The 20,430-nt window shown below is 44.8% G+C and overlaps 1 protein-coding gene across 15 annotated transcripts in view; it reads right to left on the reverse strand.

The window, feature by feature from the left end:
- OTOS (otospiralin) overlaps nucleotides 1–20,430 on the reverse strand; it is a 455,029-nt gene that overhangs the window by 221,139 nt on the left and 213,460 nt on the right. The window contains exon 6 of one of the 15 annotated variants that reach the window (XR_014696054.1): nucleotides 3,039–3,127. The exons of the other annotated variants lie outside the window; for them this stretch is intronic. The gene's annotated coding sequence lies outside the window, so the exon portion shown is untranslated. The remainder of the gene's footprint in view (nucleotides 1–3,038; nucleotides 3,128–20,430) is intronic. 15 annotated transcript variants of the gene reach the window in all.

Here is a 20,430-nt window from a genome sequence, read left to right on the forward strand (position 1 = left end):
CCCCAAAGGAGAGAGCCTCAATGCATTATAAGAAAAACAACTAGTTAGAGAACAGAGAAAGAATTGTGCTGTTTCTGGCATGTCCTTCCTTCAGCTTTTCTCTGGGGGCCCAACAGTCATACACTGAAAACTCAGAACACAGAACAATGTAAACCCCAAGGGACAGCACATCTCTACTAAGTCATCTATGGCATGGCTTGTGTCACTTGCTCCCCTGATGCAGACACTTAGAAATTTGTCTCAAAATAAACATCTCTGCTCCTAACAGTTATCATGCCTGATGCTGCTCTTGATAATCCCACTGTGTTTTCTTGACCCACTTCATTCTTCCAGACACATTATCCTGTATCCATGTTGCATTTATATCTTGCATATGCTTTCATTTTAAGAGGTGTTATGTGTATAAATGTACCTTAGCAAGGCAAATCTTTGAAACACATACCTGAAGAGAGCAGCAGAACAACACCGAGCAGATGACAACAGAAGTCTTGCTTGGATTCTTGCTCATGAACCGACTTCGAGCTAGGCTGAGAAGCCTAAAATCCACTATTTTGTAGACAATCAAGAGACATAGGAAATGAACAGGAATCTTTCACTGGTAATACCATGCATTTGTTCCAAAGGATTAACTTCATTTCAGTAGCTTCCCAGTTCAACCACTTAAGGGAAGACTTATTTCTTGCATTTTGAATCAAACAAGGACATTTATCTAGTATTCTATATTACTGAGAAATGGCAAGTTGAAACAAAAACAGCTAACACTTTACATTTTGCGCATCTGAATTGTGGTTTTAGCTAAGAAAATGATAGAAACAGAGCAGCATATCTCCTACAAACTTATCAGAGATAAACTTGAATTCCTGGCCATACTGTGAGCTATATGTGTATTACAGACATGGATTATAAAGACAAGGTAGGAAGTTATGGATATATCACAGACAAGTGTCTTACCATCTACAGCAGCCCTCTAGACTTCAGCTCCTTTCAATATTATTCAAATGTTTCCAATGGGATAATGAAAAAAAACAAACTGAACCCTACTTTTAACACTTTCTGTACGCTAAAGACACTTTCCCTTCTCTGAGCTTTTGTATTCTTCACATATCATACACCCTTCTTTATAATGACAATTTGGAAAATTCTTCCCATTCTGAGTAAATTAGCTTTGAAAAAAAGATACTGTTTGGTACCATTATGCATGCGTGCATACTCAGACCTGAGTATACACACTCACAGCTAAACTTCCCAAAGAAACTAGATGATCAGTCTAAGGGAATGAAATAAAATCTTCACGAATGAAAAACCAAATCTGCAAAAACAGCTCTTCATGCTCTGAACACCTCGATCGCTCCTCGGAGAGTCCAAGTCAGGAGTTAAAACTCTACACACCGTGTGCAGTAAATGTACAGTTAAAACAACAGTTGCTTTTGGTCTGTATCCCATCTCTTTGAGCAAACCTCTTTCTGTAGAGCCTTTGGGAAATTAAGAACTACCTTTTAAGATGGGCTCATGGCCAGGCTTTCAAGCACAACAAGTAGAATTCAGGCTAGACCTACTATAGTTATGAAATGCAATCTAATTAAACTATCCTTCCTAATCCAGTAATCTTATGTTACTCCCACCACTGTAAATTAGCATACATGTTATATACTTGTACAAAATAGAGTATATAATTATAAACACACACAGAAGTTTAGAGCAATGCCTCCAACAAAAAGACATGCCAAATACACATCTCCTTCCTTTAGTATGGGCATTGTCATGTGAATATAACCATATGAGGGTTTTATATAATTATAAAACATTACTTGTATTAATGCAATTGGCTGCCATATCTGCAATGTGTTAACTGCAACTGTAACAGAATTTGGTTTTAATCATTATTAAAGCAACAGCTGAAAAAAATCCTAGGTTAAAATGATAATAAAAAAGCATGAACCAACTGCACTAAAACTGCTCAATGGAAGCATATTGAGTGGAATAATACTTCAGTTTAGGACCTTAGCATTTTGGAAGAAGTCTGTGCAGTATGGGGATGTGAACTTAACCAGCACATACAATCATGTTTTTCTCTTTTAAGAATTAAATTTAAGATCTGTTCTCTTTAGTGACCAGTGATAAGACCTGAGGAAATGGTGTCAGACTAAGGCAGGAGAGGTTCAGGCTGAATATCAGGAAGAGGTTTTTCACTGAGAGGGTGGTCGCACAGTGGAACAGCCTCCCCAGAGACGCAGTCATGGCACCAAGTCTGCCAGAGCTTAAGAAGTGTTTGGACTGTGCACTTAGTCACATGGTCTGAATTTTTGGGTAGACCTGTGTGGTGCCAGGAGTTGGACTCGATGATCCTTGTGGGTCCTTTCCAACTCGGGATATTCTATGATTCTATATAATCACCATTCCTCATGAGTTCTGAACCTAGACTCAAAAATGTGAGAGAACCGTTCTGCAATTCCTAGGAAACAAATTATATGGGCTATCCCCTCTATTCCTGATGTCTGTTTTCCTGAAGCATTGCATTGAACCAGGGAACTGTTATTGTGCATGTTCACTTGAGGCTGGAAATATCTGCTTTGCTGCTGCACTACTTAGAGTTCTCAACATGAACTCTAAGTTCTCTATACTCACAGGCTAGCACACAAACTGCAACCTGCTTCACCTTAGCACTAGGAAACACTGTAATGGTGTCTCCTGAAGAAAGGAACATGCTATTCCATCAGTACTTGGTTGGTCACAGCTCAAGTCACAAACTGTAAATTCACAATCTGAGATTAGACTTTCTAACACTTGCTTTACCCCTGTAAAATATAAGCCCATTGCCACCAAATTGAAAAGTGAGAAGTACTTCTTCTTGTGCTCACTGAAGACAAGAGATTTTCCATTTATTGAAAGGCACAGGAAAGATTTTGCTGCTAGGTTTCCACAAGCAGTATGTACAAATAAACTATTTTTAATTAGTAAATAGCCTCATCAACACAATCAAGTGGTTTGTAACATATGCATGTCTAGCACCTTTTGCTAGAGGTAAGATAAAACAATACCTTGTTTTGAAGTGCACACTTCACTTCCATCCACCCAGCAGAACACAGGAAGGGGCACAGTGCAGCAGGCATCTCATTACAGCACTAACCTAGATAACAAAGTTACCTGTCAAATGTAGCAGTACAGGTTAACGAAGATACCTGTCAAACACAGCAGTACAAACTCCACAGCTAGGAACTGAAGCTACCTCTGCCCATCCTGTGTACATTTAGGACAAGCCCATACTATGCCTTCACAGTCACGTGCCCATTGCTACTGTTAATTATGCTAACAGAATTAATATACTGCTAGCAAACCTAACCAAATTACAGAGTTCACCTCACTTTGATGCACTGAGGTATTCTAGCATCTTTTCTTGTGTGTTTCTCAACCTTGCTGCCTGAGCATGCATGATAACAGATTTTCACAGAAGTGTAATAGTCAATGCCAGCTGAAATTAACCCTGCTGTTTAGTCAACAGGGCTGTAGCAGCTCTTTGGACAAGAAACTGTAAGCTAAGATTTCTCTGTAGAAATCTTATCTCAAGAACCATACATTGGCATGGAAGGTATGTCATTAAAGCAACCAAAAAAGAAGGTCTATATTGAAATTCAATCCTCAGCTAAATTCTCTGCTTACACAATCATTAACTAAGTTCTTCTTCACCTCTTAATTTATACAGGTGATTCTGAGCTCCCTGCTAAACATGTAAAATATCCTCTTTGATGGAGGAGGATAAAGCAACAGTGGCACAGAAAAGAATTTCACTTTTGTATGTTGGTAGAAATTTTAGAAACAATTCAAAATTGTCACTGCCTCTCATAACTCTAGTTTTCCTTTAATAGTTAAAGGATCAGAATATGTTTGAGGACAAAAATATCTCCTGATGAAATCTGACATAGTGGCTGAGAAACTTTAGGCACCATATTTAACACAAAGCAATTTGAGAATTTTTCTAATTTGTATTTAATAAAATCCCAGATCTTTCTGATGAGCCCAATATAAATCCTAACACTTGATTTGCTTAAAAAATAAATAAATCAAAACATATTGCAAAAATTGTGGCAGATACATCAACCCAAAAGGTTAACACTAATTAATCTATTGAAAAAGCTATTTAACATCATTTACCACCACCACGGCAAATATGACAGGTTTACAAATTAACATATTGAATGCTTAATGTTAACATCCATGTTCTGTCAGGTCCTCCCGTGACTAATCGAAATGTAGCTTGGATTGCTGTAACTATTAAGTACTCCTGGTAAATAAAATTGCTTTACCCTGGAATTATGGCAGCATGAACACTATCTTAATTATAGCTGTTTTAGAGCCTCATCTATCAATCAGTTATGAGCAACACTTCTAAAGGTTCACGAACAGATATCAATCAGTTATGAGCAACAGGTTCACAAACAGAAGAGTAAAGAACCAGCATCCACCCAATGGACCAATGTCAACATCGTCAGTTGCCTTGCATGTCTCAGAAAGATGTGTTGAGCCTAGACACAATCTCAGACATAAAAAGATGATCAGGAAAGCTGAGTAAATTAAGTGAAACATCATCATTCAGGCTTTGGAAGCCTTACCTGTACACAGGATAAATGGTACCAACAATCACTTCCTCCAGTCACAACCAAACCAACATCTGTGACATTGCACAATGAATTCTCAGTTTGAACTAATACTAGAAAAAACACAAGAGCTATGAAGAAGTTCAGGGGTAGGAGGGTGTTTACATGTGATCGTTCTGGAAAAAAAAAAATTGCATTGTTTTCTACCAATATTAATTCTCTTGGAATCCAGTGAAACTTTTCAGTCATAGTGCATAGCACTGTACATGTAGTTACATGTAAATAAAGTGGACTTCTTCTGCATGGGATATGATAATTAAAAAATATCCATTCTCTTGTATTATTGTGGCAAGCATGTTTCTAAGTTACGTTTCCAACTATTGCAATGCAATAACCAGCACAGACTTCAGGCATCATGTCGTTCTGCTAACTTTAAGAGCTGGAAAGATAAAAGTAGATCCCTCTCCCTCATTTCCTAGCCCTAACATCAGTGACTGGGTGTTGATAAGGCCACTGTCAGCATTGTACTTTATTGTTAGTTTAAAAACTACTGCTGTTCCAGTGCTAACCTTCAGTATTCCTCCATGGGATCAGAGTTGCTAATAATAAAAATTATTAAAAGGGAACATTTACTTCTGCAGAAAGCACAGACTGCAGTAACTGTCAAGTTCTGAAAATCAGGATAGAATTGCTATACAAACCAATATGCAGTACAAGATCCTAAGTGTGAGGGCAATACAGAAGGCAAAACTACTTCATTACTTGCTTGTCAAAACTAGAAGCCAAGACAAAGAGATTTGAAGGCACAGGGACAGTGACTGCAGCAAGAGTCTGGATAGCAGGAAAGCATCAAGACTGCAGAGGACTAAGGCTGGACATGCAAACTGCTTCACTTTTATTATCACCGAAGGAGGAAAAGCAGAATGAAGACAGCTGCAAAATTGCATTGAACTCCATCAGGGTAGTGAAGGTCAAACTCGGCAAGAGACAATGCATTCTAATGAATACTTCCTCAGCTCCTGGAAGATTAGATTCAGCACATCTTTAAATCCCACCAATATATTAAGCTGTTCCAAAAAAGAATCTATCACGCATGCAAACTGTAAAAATATCTTATTTGTCTTGGCAGAGTTTGTCATACAAGTTTCTAAAGTCTTAGCATAGGCATCTATAAACATGAAGAAAATAAAAAAATGTAACAGGAACCACCAGTGCAAATAAATGGAGTTAACAGTCAATACTATTCCTATAAGAAAAAACAAAACAAAACAAAACAAAAAGCAAACAAACAAAAACAAACAAACAAAAACTTCAAATTTGTGTTAAGCACATGAGCAGCAAGTTTTCTGCTAATAATGACCAGATCTGCTCATTAACAAGCTAACAAAGCTAGTCATGGATTGTACATTGATAGTAACTGCAAGTCACAGACTTGATACTGGGACATGCATCCTGTGTGCTACTTTAGATAGCACCTCATACTGCAAGCTTCGTGACACTAGACCTAATGCATTTCTGAATGACAGGGTAAACAACTGAGTCTCAATTTACAACAACACTGTCCCATTTGCAAACATTTTTAAGTAATATGGACTGACTAAACCTTTCTCAGGCTTTCTAATACACAGATTTAGGACACTGCAGAAGTTGAAACACTGAGGTTCATGCTTGTGAGGTTAAATTACTATGCCAATTAACATTCCAGTAGTTCCTTTTTCATGACACTAGAACAGATAGCAGGAAAAGTCTTCCGTTTTTTCAGCTGGTGTTTTTTCTCCATTTAAATCACTTAGGCATACTTTACCTATAGATATCACAGTTACAACATAGTGTTACTACCAAAAAGATTTTAAAGAACTTACGAAGTGATCATTTCTGGTACTAAAATGAAAGAGGAATATTTTCCACATTATACATCTGCCAGCAAAATTGATGCCTTGCAAGGATGTGTCTGTAGAAGAGGAAACGAACAATTAATGGATGTGAAGACAGTGAGGACACAACAGCTGGTAATATCCCTTTCAGAGAGAAAATAAACAAAATAAACAAATTCAAGTTGTATGCACAGTGCTCCCAGCTGATAATCTAGCTATAAAATACGCTTTATGTTTGCCAGTTAACAGACTGTGAGGATGGACAGACAGATGGAAGGAAAACATGAGTTAACAGTGTAAAGGGCCACACTCTATTGTTGACTGTATTTCTCTTTGACCACGTCCAAACAATTTGAATCTGGAAGACAGCTCACTCAAATTTCACAGGCAGACAGCTATCTACTATTACACGTATGGTAAGCATAATCTGCTGTTTCAGCAAACTAGATGTATTTGGTTATTTTAACATTTTTATAAGTTAACATTTTCAACATTTAACACAATCTGCATTCAGGGTGGAACTACATTCAGAAGAGCTATGAAACATACAGTTCTTCTCATATGAAAAAATAATAATAAAAAAATAAAAGTTTAAAAGCATTCCTTCTTCACTACAGCACAGGTCTTCAACTGATAGTTCTTGGTTTAAAAGCAGGCAGCCATGTCAGATCATTAGCAGAAGGTCTACCTGAGGGGTTTCCTGGGTAATTTGCAGCTTGACTGACCTATAAAAAATTATAGGGATATAATTCTGCAGTACCTCGAAGTAATGGGTGTTTGTTCAGTTCAGCACTACTTAATTACTTTTCCTTTAGTTCAAAGTAAAAAGGAAATCATTTATTCTTCAAAACATTTCATAAGCTAATTTAAAATAATTGACTTCAAAAGAAAATATGAAGAAAAATGTGAAATTGTTAATATATTAAAATGTAATAGTAGCAAAAAAGAAAACTTCTCTTTTATAGAAATAGAATAGTTTCTCCCTAAGTCAGGCATGAGCTCTGTAGCAATGCTCATCATGGTTCAGGGAAGCATACCACAAGAAAAGAAATGTCATTAAAGCTTAAAGGATTGACATGTTTATGCTTCACATATGTAGCTATTAGTGACCAAGCCACCCTCACTGAACTCTATTATGCAATCGTTAACGGTCATAAAAAAGGGCTAAAAATTATTTCAGGATTCACATGCCTTCTACAAACGCATATTTACAGAGCAGTTTCTTAGTGGACAGGGAGGGGAGCGTAAGCACAAATCCAATGACACCGGTACTCAAGTGTTTCCACACACAGCTGTTGGTATCCTCATCTTACCCTTCATGGTTCTGAAATGAAGGGATGTAAGAAATTTCTTGTTTACATGTAAACTCTTAAAAAGTGAAACTTTCAGATTTTGCAGAAAGGTGAAACAGAGCAAGAAACAAGTCAAGATATTTAAGCAGACTAATTACGTCATTTCATTTGGGATCATCTACAAGTTACTTCCAAAACCAGAGCTCAAGTCCTTGTCATATACTTTCTGTTGTCTACAAAGGGAGAGCTATTTCCTGGTACACCCACACTTCAATCCAAAAGTACATTTACGTTTGCCATTACCATGGAAAAATATTTCTTCACTGGAAAAACAAAGACTAAGCAGCATATAGAGGACTACAGTACCTTGAAATCTAAAAAGCGCCTTTTCACATTTTACCAATTAAGTAGCAAATAAAGTATCTATATTGACATTTGTATATTTGGTGAATAAAAGCATAGATGGTAGAACTTAGTACTTCTGCTAATTTCAAGTTTTCAATAATCACAACTCAGGCTTCAAATCACTCAATAACAACATGCAAAACACAAGAACCCCCCAAAAATCCAAAGAAAACATTTCCCCAAAAAAAAGCCAACCAACCAACCAACAAAAAAACAAAAAATCAAAGCTGGTGTTAAAAAGTACTCTTTTTGTCTTCTGGTTTCTGAACCCTATGAGACCACATAGGGGAGGGAGCTTAAAGCAAGGCAATGATACAAGCACATAGTTACCTACCGATCTACAGTCAAGTGAAGAGTAGTCAAAATGTAAACTTAAAATTGTGAATTTGCACAATATGAAATTAGAAATTAGTATTCCCAGGCTATGTAGTTTTTCAGCCACTAAATATTTCATATTAAGTCCTTCGAGATAATGTCAGACTAGTGTGTACGTTGCATCTTCCCTAACAGCACCTAGCAGTGATGCTGACTGGCCAGGGCAGGATCCAAAAGCTAATATTAAAAGTAAATCCAGAATAAAGAAATGCCTTTAAAGAAATGGGGATCAGACCTAGCCTTTACTTGGCAAACTATATTAAATTTGAAAATCTAATTCTAAATTTGAAACATAATTTACATCCCCAAGTTAAAGCCTTTGTGGTTGTAGCGGGTTTACATGCCAAGGTTTTGGTACTGGGGGCCATAGGGGTGGCTTCTGTGAGAAGAATCCAGAAGCTGCAACATGTTAGGTAAGGGTCCCACCACTGGCCAGAGCCAGGCCAGCAAGCGATGTTGGTTGTGCATCTGTGAGAGCAGATTTGAGAAAGGGAAGAAAAAAATGCTGGGGAACAGCAGCTGAGAGAGAGAGAGAGAGGGAGAGAGGAGTGAGAAACAGCCTTGCAGGTGCCAAGGTCAGTGAAGAAGGAGGAGGAGAGGTGCTCCAGAAACCAGAGCAGAAGTTCCCCTGCAGCCTGTGGAGAGGCCCCTGGTGCAGCAGGCTGTCCCCCTGCAGCCCATGGAGTACCACAGTGGAGCAGGGGTCCACGCTGCAGCCCGTGGAGGAGCCCACGCTGGAGCAGGTGGCCCTGCAGTGACAGAGGCTGTGGCCTGTGGAAGACCCCTGCCGGAGCAGATTCGGGGCCAGACCTGTAGCCCGTGGAGAGGAGCCCATGCAAGAGCAGGGGATGTAGGGGGAGCTGCTGCCCGGGGGGGACCCAGGCTGGAGCAGTGTGCTCCTGAGGGATGGACCCTGTGGGACGGACCCATACTGGAACAGTTCTCGAGGAGCTGCTGCCTGTGGGAAGCCCACGCCGGATCAGTTTGGGAAGGACGGCAGCTGTGGGAGGGACCCCACGTTGGAGCAGGGGACAAGAGTGAGCGAGAAGGAGCGGCAGAGACGAAGTGCTAGAGACTGACCGCAGCCACCATTCCCCCGTTCTCCTACGCCACTCGGGGGGAAGAGGTGGAAGAGGATGGCTGGGGGAAAGGTGGTGGTGTTGTTGTTGTTGTTTCATTTTGTTTCTTTGTTTCTCACTTCTCTGCTTCTCCAGCAGCCCGCGAGCCATCTCCCTGTGCCCTCGTCACAACCCACGAGGGTTTCTCCCTCGTCTTTTCTCTCCCTGTCACGCTGAGGAGGGAACGAGACAGCAGCTGGGTGGGCGCCTGGCCGCCAGCCTAGGCCAAGCCACCACGGCCATTCACGGGGATGAAGAGGCTGCACCGTGGGCTTGGAAGCCCAGGGGGTGTCTGTGAGGCTGGGGGAGCTCCTGGGCCCTGCCGCATCATCCACCATTCCATGGTCTCCTAGCGACGCTGAGGGACAACATTGACACCAGTGACACAGGCGAGTCTGGGAGGGACTTTGCGTCTCTAGTGAGCGCCAGGCGTGGAGGCAGCAGCTCCTGGCAGCGAGGCGAGGCCAGGCGAGGCGAGGAGTTGCTGCGCAGCATGGCTGCCGTAGAGGAGGAGAAGGCCCCTGAGGCACAGGAGGACGGTGAGAGCAGATGCCCCAGCAGCTCCCTGGAGGTGGAGGGCCCTGAGCACCCCCTGGGGCTGTGCAGAGCCGCTTGGGCTGTGGACACCCGGGGACGCCCTGCCAGGAGCCCCCGACCAGGCCCTTGCCCTTGCCCTTGCCCTTGCCCTTGCCCTTGCCCTTGCCCTTGCCCTTGCCCTTGCCCTTGCCCTTGCCCTTGCCCTTGCGGGCGTCCCTCGGGGACACCTGCCAGGTGCTCAGTGGGGGGATGCTCTCATCCATGGCTGCCGCCCTGCCTCCCCCAGAGTGCGTGCTGTGCCACCGCTCGGACACCAGCTTGGATGGCTGCGGGCCGATGCAGCAGGTGGACGGGGTCTGCGCCCACGTGAACTGCCTGGTGAGCTCCCCGCGGCTGCCCGCGCCTTTCCCCAACCCCTTGACTGGCACCTGGAGCCCACAGGACTGTGTCATCCCCAGCGCGCTGCTCGCTGGCTGTCACCTCCTCCTGCTGCGCTCCCAGCACAGCCTCCCCACCATGGTCCCTATCTCCTTGCCCTGAGCAGCTGCGGGGCTTTTTTGTCTTCCAGTATCCAGCCCAGGGCCTGTACCAGCGAGGCGCTGAAGGGGAAGGAATCTTCGGATTCCTCTCCGCGGATATCAGGCGGGTAGCGGCTCGGGCAGCTCGCAAGGTGAGGGCTTTTTTGGAGCAGACGAGACTTGTGGCAGCTGAGCCCAAGCCCTGGCAAAGAAATCCTCGAGGCTCTGGACAAGCTCCGGGCAAGTCCCAGTGGCCCCGGCCACGTCACTGACGGGGCTGCTGTGCTCTTTGCAGCGCTGCTGCATCTGCCGCAAGAAGGGGGCCACCCTCGCCTGCCGGCAGAAGCGGTGCTCGCGCCGGTTCCACCTGCCCTGCAGCTCCCAGCGGGGCTGCATCTCGCAGTTCTTTGGGGAGTACAGGTACGAGCTGCCCTAGCTTGGGCTGCAGCCCCCTCAGCCTGCGCCCTGCAGGCAGAGTCCCCGGTGTGGCACGCGTGCCCCGGGGCCCAGCAGGGAAATGGTGCCTGGGGGGCTCCTTTGGGGAGGAGAGGGCTGACAGGGGGGGCTCGTATGCCCCTGGGGAGCTGCTGTCCTCTCCAGGCTCTGGCCAGAGCTGTGCAGGGCCTCTGGCGCTCCCTGGCCTCACTCAACTCTTCCGTCCTCACCCAGCTCCTTCTGCTGGGAGCACCGCCCGCAGCAGACCGTGGAGACGCTGCAGGAGGGGCACACCACGTGCATCATCTGCATGGAGGTGGTGGAGGACAGCCTCTCCTACACCACCATGGTGTGCCCCTCCTGCAAGCACGCCTGGTTCCACCGGGGCTGCATCCAGGTAGGAGGCCCTTCCCTCCCTCTGCCAGCCCGCAGGGACACCATGCGCCCGGAGCGGCGTCCTGCTCACACGGGGAGTCTCTCTTCCACAGGGACAGGCGCTTCGGGCGTGCCTCAGGCACTTTGCGTGTCCTCACTGCCGGGACCAGGAGCGCTTTGTCCCTGAGATGGAGCAGATGGGAATCCGCGTGCCGCACATGTGCGTTCCTTTCTTCCTTCCCACCCACTCAAGGCAGGAGAGGGCACAGCCCCAGGCCCTAATCCCTCCAGGCAGACTGTCCCCAACAAAAGGGGCTGCCTGGGGGACAGGACGATGCTGGCCTGCTGCCAGGGATGCCCCTGAGCCCTGTCCCAGCATCAGCACTGACACTTGCTGAGTGCCCCATGAGCTCGTGACCTTTCCTACTTTCTCTTGAAGAAAGCCGGCTTGCGAGCAGGACGAGGAGGAGGAGCTGGCACTGCCACAGCTGCATGGCCGCTGCGATGCCAGGCAGTGCCTGTACAGGGGAGGCCGGGAGCAGTGGGAAGAGGAAGGGTGAGCATCCACAGCAGCAGCTCCCCGGCTGCTGGGGGCTGTGAGCCAGATCTCCACCAAGCCGTGCAGTGGCTGCTGGGGCTCTGCCCAGGCACCTTCCCCTCTGCTGGGGCGCCACGAGCAATGCTTCTGGAGCCTTGGGGGCCTTTGTGGCGCCACTGCCTGCTGGGCTCTGCGTGCTCACCAGCACAACTTCTTCCCCAGGCCCTGGCAGCTGCTGCTCTGCTCCTCCTGTGCCGCCAGCGGGACCCACCGCCGATGCTCCGGCCTTGGGGACACCACGCAGCAGTGGGAGTGCGCTGGCTGCGCTGGCCCGGGCACTCGTAAGGGGCACGGCGTGCTCAGGCTCGGGGCGGCAGAGCCCTCCGTGCCCTCTGCAGGCCAGGCAGGGTGGGCAGATCCGCTGACCTTCCTGCCTCCCCTTGCAGCTCCCAGCTCCTCACCCTCACCACCGCACAGGAGAGCCGGCCGTGGCAGGGTGCTGCCCCAGCGCCACAGCCCCTACAGCCGGCCACAGCCCTGATCCCGGCCTGGGGACAGAAGATCCATCGTGGTGTCCCGCCGCCAGACAGGGTCGGGCTGTGCACTTGCGGGCGGCCTTCACGGAGAGGACCTCCAAGAGGTGAGCAGTGGGGGAACTCTTGCACCCAAAGGCAGGCGAGGGGTGGCACTCAGCTCCTGCCGAGATGAGGGGATGGAGCTGAGACACGGCGAAGGAGCTGGGACTTGCTGAGGAGGAAGAGCGACGGAGCCAGGAGAAGAGATGGAATTGGGACGGAGGGACAGAGTCACGCTGGTAGGGATAGAGCTTCAGCAGGAAACTAGAGCTTCAGCAGGAAACAGTTCTTTGGGGAGTACAGGTACGAGCTGCCCTAGCTTGGGCTGCAGCCCCCTCTGCCTCCGCCCTGCAGGCAGAGTCCCCAGTGTAGCACGAGTGCCCTGGGGCCCAGCAGGGAAGGGCAGAGCCCCAGCCAGGACATGTGGGGAAATGTTGGCTGGGGGGCTCCTTTGGGGAGGAGAGGGCTGACAGGGGGGGCTCGTATGCCCCTGGGGAGCTGCTGTCCTCTCCAGGCTCTGGCCAGAGCTGTGCAGGGCCTCTGGCGCTCCCTGGCCTCACTCAACTCTTCCGTCCTCACCCAGCTCCTTCTGCTGGGAGCACCGCCCGCAGCAGACCGTGGAGACGCTGCAGGAGGGGCACACCACGTGCATCATCTGCATGGAGGTGGTGGAGGACAGCCTCTCCTACACCACCATGGTGTGCCCCTCCTGCAAGCACGCCTGGTTCCACCGGGGCTGCATCCAGGTAGGAGGCCCTTCCCTCCCTCTGCCAGCCCGCAGGGACACCATGCGCCCGGAGCGGCGTCCTGCTCACACGGGGAGTCTCTCTTCCACAGGGACAGGCGCTTCGGGCACTTGCTCTGCTTCTCCTGTGCCGCCAGCGGGACCCACCGCCGATGCTCCCGCCCTGGGGACACCACGCAGCAGTGGGAGTGCGCTGGCTGCGCTGGCCCGGGCACTGGTAAGGGGCACGGCGTGCTCAGGCTCGGGGCGGCAGAGCCCTCCGTGCCCTCTGCAGGCCAGGCAGGGTGGGCAGATCCGCTGACCTTCCTGCCTCCCCTTGCAGCTCCCAGCTCCTCACCCTCACCACCGCACAGGAGAGCCGGCCGTGGCAGGGTGCTGCCCCAGCGCCACAGCCCCTACAGCCGGCCACAGCCCTGATCCCGGCCTGGGGACAGATGCTCCATCCTGGTGTCCCGCCGCCAGACAGGGTCGGGCTGTGCACTTGCGGGCGGCCTTCACGGAGAGGACCTCAAGGAGGTGCTCAGTGGGGGAACGCTCGCACCCAAAGGCAGGCGAGGGGTGGCACTCAGCTCCTGCCGAGATGAGGGGATGGAGCTGAGACACGGCGAAGGAGCTGGGACTTGCTGAGGAGGAAGAGCGACGGAGCCAGGAGAAGAGATGGAGGCGAGACCAAGCCTGGAACTGGATGGGGAGATGGAGCTGGGTCTCCGGGACAGAAATGGGCCTGGCTGATGGAGCCAGGACGGAGATGGAATTGGGATGGTTCCAGAGTCATGCTGCTAGGGAGAGAGCTTGGGCAGGAGACGATCCCTCAAGCTGGAAGGGACCCACCAGTGTTCTCCTAGCTTTGGAAACTGTCCCTACAGCGCAGAGGCAGGTAGTTAGCCTAACCCAGAGCCTGAGAACAATGCTTACCAGGAAGAACAAAAACAGCGCACAAAGCTGACCAAAAGCAGAAAAAACTCCGTTGTTTTCACTTTGCCCATTTGGTCAACATACCTCTCTTGTTTTCTGCAATGGAATAACCTAGTTTACTCCAGAAACATTTTCTCAAAGTGAATTTGCAAGTGAAACCAGTCCACGCAGAGATTATTTGGGTGCTCTGTCACTAGAGGAAGAAAAAACACCACATCACAACTTCTGGGTTCCCCACTACAGTACTGAATTCAGAGTTTTCAGCAGCACACAGAGGTGTTTACTGAGTACCTTTGAAGAGAACTGAGTAGCTAAGAGATATTCCTCAGGCAGAAAGAGGATTACATTGTTTAAAAAATTGCTGAGCTATCAAGTTACACCTGATAAATAAGTATTTCTGCCTTTCTTCTAATGTTCAGCCAAAAAGTGCCAATTTCTACTACTATCTCTAGCTGCAATTACTGACTTTAATTCTTTTTTTTTTTTTTTAAAAAAAAGTTGGTTTTACTAATATTTAAAGGTGGATAAGTTAGTTGAGATGTCTCCCAAATTCCATTCTAAAATAAAATGGAATCTAAAACACATTTTAGTAGGAATGGTGTTCTCAAACACATTTATATCTCATAATCCTGTCTCTTCTGCAGTGGTACTGTTTGTCTTGTTAATACAAATTGTGCAGTTATTGAGAATTAACAGGCTAGGGAAGAACATTCAGAAAGAGAACAATAACAGACTTCACACTAATGGTAAGATATTTCTATCTGTTTTTTTTGTTGTTGTTGTTTAAGGAAACATGTAAAGACTGTGCCCCTCTCCCTCTTGAGACTACACACAATTTTTCAAGACTTACTTGAATGCAGTCACAGAAATCTCAAAGATAACTCGGTTCCTACAAGTTTTAAGAGGTCTGATAGCTGGACAGAGAAAGACAGAATGCTTTCCAACAGACATTCACTAAACACCAACATTTCTTAAATCTTTGCAGGAAGCACCATAAAAGGCATCAAAGACAATACATGTAACCCCTCAGTATATCTTCAGGAAAAACAGTTTTCACGTATTTCTGCAGCACAAGAAAACATTTATCCTCCTTTATAGTTCCTCCCAACTGTGTATCATGTCAAAAGGAGATCTTAGCACATCTTAGTTATTTCCATTGAAATGGCACCTGAAATGTGTTGAATCAGTAGTTTCACAAACAGAAATCTTGAACACAGAAACAGTGTGTAAGCACAGCAGTATCATAAGCGCACTGCAGATATTCCTTAACCTTCTGGTCAAAATGTCCTTACTTAGTACAGATTTGTGAAAACAGGCACAAAACTCGAGAAGACTGCAACTGGTAGCCCCCTCTGTTCTCGTGGAGACTGAAGCCATCCATGTACACAGAAAGTAAAATTGTAAAAACACCATGCAGAGACCAACACTGAAAAACATACTGGATCAAATCTTCATGGTTATTTCAGGATACATCTCAAGACAAGCCTGAGGAACAGCAGCAGGCTTTGCAATGGTAAATCATATCTATTTTGGATTATACAGGAACCTTCCTCCTCCTGCTTCTTGCACTGAAGAAAAGGAGATTGTCAGTTAGGTGTTTAATGCAAGACAGCTCAGCCTGACCCCAGCCCCGACCTCCCAGCACTCCCTAAGCCATCAAGGCAGTCACCACCTTTGGGAAGCTCAGATGGCACTGTTTTAGCACTTGACAGGCTGGAAACCAGACAAGTAAGGGGCTCATGGAGGCTCACAGATCCTCCTCTCCTGCTCAGGAAACATTACTAGTAATCAGAAAGGCAGTACATACTTGGTTACATACAGCATTAGCTCCTTAAATGCTTTGGGGCATTTTTAAGGATTACCAAGTTTTTAGATGTGAAACTATGGGTACATTTAGCTGGGTATTTGAGAAATCAAGAATTCCACTCATCACTGCTCTGATTCAATGACCTTAAACACATAATCAATGGCTAAACTGATAAATGAGAAGACTTCTTAAAAATCTATTTCTTGAGTGCTGGAACTAAATGTTTTATTCTTGATAGTTGTAATTTATAATTTAGTGACAATAACATTTGTTCCAGCTGTTCAGACCCATTTTACACAGCAGACAGGGAGCCTACAGTATTTCTAAAGACAGACACTTCATTTGGGTTGGGAACTGCTTGATTTATTTAGCATATCAAGTTATTAGCTAACTCAAAACAATCAGAAGACATTCTTAATGTTCATAATTAGAGCACTCATCATGGGAGCTAAGAGGCCAGAGTTATTTAAAACTTCAGGAATAATAAAGTGCCAGATAAAGTAAAACAAACTAGTAACTTTTTATGTGAGAGTATAATTTTTTTCATGTGGTTAAATGGTTTTCTCCATTTTACCAGGATGATTCATGCCATGTATGCTCTTTGCCAGCATTTTATCATTCAATTCACACATTACCGTATCTGAATCTGATCTTTCTAGGTTTAATAATCAACATTTCTATGGTCTCTTATTTTCATCTTCACTTGCGGTCAACAAAAACTGGTTATATATTTTTTCCTCAGAAAGCTTGGTCCAAAAAAATGATTTTTTTTTTTCTGAGGCAGTGGGAGGCGAAGGGCAATTTCTTGATTCCACTGAATGCCAGTTTCTGCACATTCAATAAACATCACTGACGCTTATTTTACCCACAATCTCCCATATAAAATGGTAGTTTGGACACAGTGCCAAAAATTTACCTTATAATAACAACTATGTGATCCATGAAATTTTATGCATAAAATATGCAAACATTTAACTAAAATAATATGGTTTATGACCAACTGAACTGTACTTTCAAATATTTCAAGGTGTATGAATATTGTACTTGCTCACCCTTGTTCACATAACTCCCAGAGAGCTCCTGCATTATCTAGGGAGACAAACACTGAACTTCTCCAGAATATAAGCAATTAGAAAATTAAAATTTGCACTGATTTATTTTGTAATATCTGTATTTCCATGTTTGTCTCCTGCTTGCAAATTCAGCTACCTAATGAAATTGGCGTATAACAAAATTGAGTCCACCTTTGTCTACTGCTCTTGGAAATCACTGTTATGAAATAACTGCTTATTTAAGCAGTATATTGTGTCGTGATATGAATAAGCATTTTCAAGGCTATTAAAGATTTTGAAATTATATGTGGTGCAAATTCATAAAAAAACAAACAAACAAAAAAAATCAACACACCACAAGGGAAAGAAGTCCATTTTTAACCATCAGGACCTTAGAAAAGACATGCAATTGTTCCTGGTAGATAGATTATTATATTTTAAATATTTCTTGTAGCCTCATCTCAAATAGGTGGCAAGTAACAGAATAGAAAGACACAGACCCAAGCTCAGATCTTCTCTCCAGTGAGACAAGTAACAATCCTTGGTAGGGACCTGTTTTCTTCATCTACGTTTCTACATTTGCAGCAGCAAAGTGAATCATCGAATCATAGAATATCCTGAGTTGGAAGGGACCCTTAAGGATCATCAAGTCCAACTCTTGTGCATCAAAAGTGCATCAAAACCATCATTATAAAACACTGATCTTCTTTTTACATAAAGGAGAATTATTGATTATTGAGCTTTAAGGTGAATAAAAAATAAAGTTGAACCTTTCTTAGTTTCTCTGCTCACAAGTGTTCAGCCAATACTGACCTACTCCGTGTATACTAGTGACACCATAAAGCCTGAACAGATCCAACAGGCTTCTTGAACAGCACTGCAGCACATGCAACTACTTGGTACTGGGACTACACCTGTGAAAATTTGAATCACATATGATTACAGTTCTTAGGTCCAACTTTGAAAAGTGCGTTAAGATCAGTCTTGTGTCCTAACCAGAGGCCACACAACCTATCTTACCTGCACATCTTTTGGTGAAGGGAACACCAGCAAGGTACTGAAGGGTATCAAAAATCACAGCTCAATTGCACACCTCTGAATCCTAAAAACTAAGTTACCCGGATATAGATCAACAGTGACAGCCAGGCACTCAGGAATGCAAAACCTCTCAGGTTTTTCAGGACAAATAAAACTCACCAATTCCCCAAAACATTTTCCATCGAATCACTCTTTACAAAGAACAGCATTTCCTTCAGATAAACACACCATTCCTAGCACCTTTCATGTGCTGACACATGTTCTCACTAGTCACTTAACCCATTAGGTCTGTACCTGCACCAACTCTCAGCTTTCATCTCTGAATGGAACATGAAAAGACTCTTCAAAGAAAAAATTCAATAGTTTTGGAGATTTTTCATCTCCTCTAGTTGTATATAAAGGTTTGGTATGTTCTTTGTCATTTTGTCCTTTTTTTTTGCTTGGAATGCAAAAAAATACCCAACATAGCCTTTTGATAAAGGCTGGCAGTGGCCCAGCTTTAGTTGTAGTTGTTTGAATGTTGTAAAAACACACGGGATGCTCTTGCTTTTATCTTTTGGCTTCTGTAGTCTTTTAGAATTACGTACAACATTTTGATTTTCAATATACTGCTGAAACCAAAACACAACATTCCCATTTCATTGCTCAGGGCTACAATTTCCTGCCGCTATATCACTGTTCCCCAGCAAGACTGCAGACAGCCTGGATTTCTGCCTGTCTGGGCTGGGGGTGCAGCCATTCACACGTGGCTGTGGAAATGCTCGCAGACCTTCCCACTGCTCCCCGCACAAGCAGTGGCTCTGAAGTAATGACAAAATAAATTTACTCCTAGAAACTGAACACAAGCAGCTTGGGCAGGATAAGCAGCTGTCGACTCTCATCTGCTTGATTTCTGACCCTGAATTAGCACTAACGACAACGAGCCGACATATGGATGGGAGGCCAGCCCTGCAGTTAACAGCTCCATTAGTACTTGGTTAAGTTTCCCAAATGACATCAAGCCACACAAGACAACTACAGCAGGAGATACAAATATCCACACAGGCCACTGTGTGCTGCCTATGACTGTGGCCAAAACGAGGTAACCTGGAAGGAATGGAAGACTGGGTCATACAAAAAGCAACACTTACCCTCAACCAGTCTCCTGCCAGCTTAATGCTCCCCAGCTCTTGCAATTAGAGAGATCTATCTCTACCTATTAATTTATTTCATAAAGCCCTTTTCAAGCTTTGAATCAGCCCCACTGCTTCTCTCCCCTCACTCAGTTTTAGAATAAACAGGGCAGACTGGGGAGCCATAGGCTCCTACCTGCACACTGGTATTCAGGAGACAGGAGTTCTGCTTTAAAACTAGCACATAAAGAATGTAATGCCATGCCAAATTTGCTCTCCATTATTGCCCTAATAATTCTAATATCTGACATACCTATAGGGCCACTCCTGAGCACTGAGATGGCATTTATATCACAGCCCAGGAGCTTACTCAAGAACCAGCTCACAGTCCACCCATCACTCTCTCAGATTCACTCCTTCCCCATATACATCACATTACCTACACCACTTTTCATTTGTATTTTACTGCACAGTCACTCAGTTTCATTACGTTCTTAAAAAAAATCTTCAGTCACCATTAATAACTCAAAGTTATTCCGTGCAGTAATGAATGACATCAGGAATTCCAGCTCTTAACAGATCGTTTATGCATATGCACACCACCACAGGTCCCAGAACAGATACATCTGCTAACTCATTAGAAAGGCTCCAACATTTTGACATCCGACTTTTCTTTCCAAAAGCCAGGCTAATTCCTGACCTTGCAAGAAGTTCATCCCTGTAGCCACCATTTTTTAATTTTTCTTCCAATACACTAACAGAAAGAAGAAAAGAATTGTTACGTTAACAGAACATAACTCTTCTGTTAACAGAAGAAAAATTGTTATGACTAACAATTTTTCCTTTTACATATCTCAAGCTCATCAGCCTGTGGTTTCCTCTTCCACCTTTTAAGAAAGTCAGATCAAATTTGCCATCTTTCAGTCCTCAGGTACAACTACATTTATGCATCATCACATCGTGGTTAGTCTTGCTATCTCATTCTTAAATTCCTGCAAAAAGCTGGGGTTAATTAACAAACTGCTTAGCAACTTTTTCTATTGGATATATAAATTCCCCTACAAATTACTAAATTTGAAAGACATTTCTTAAAGAAGAATTCATCAGAAAGAATTCCATCTTGGGAA

Source organism: Aythya ferina, assembly GCF_964211825.1.
Source record: "Aythya ferina genome assembly, chromosome: 9".
Classification (NCBI taxonomy): Eukaryota; Metazoa; Chordata; class Aves; order Anseriformes; family Anatidae; genus Aythya; species Aythya ferina.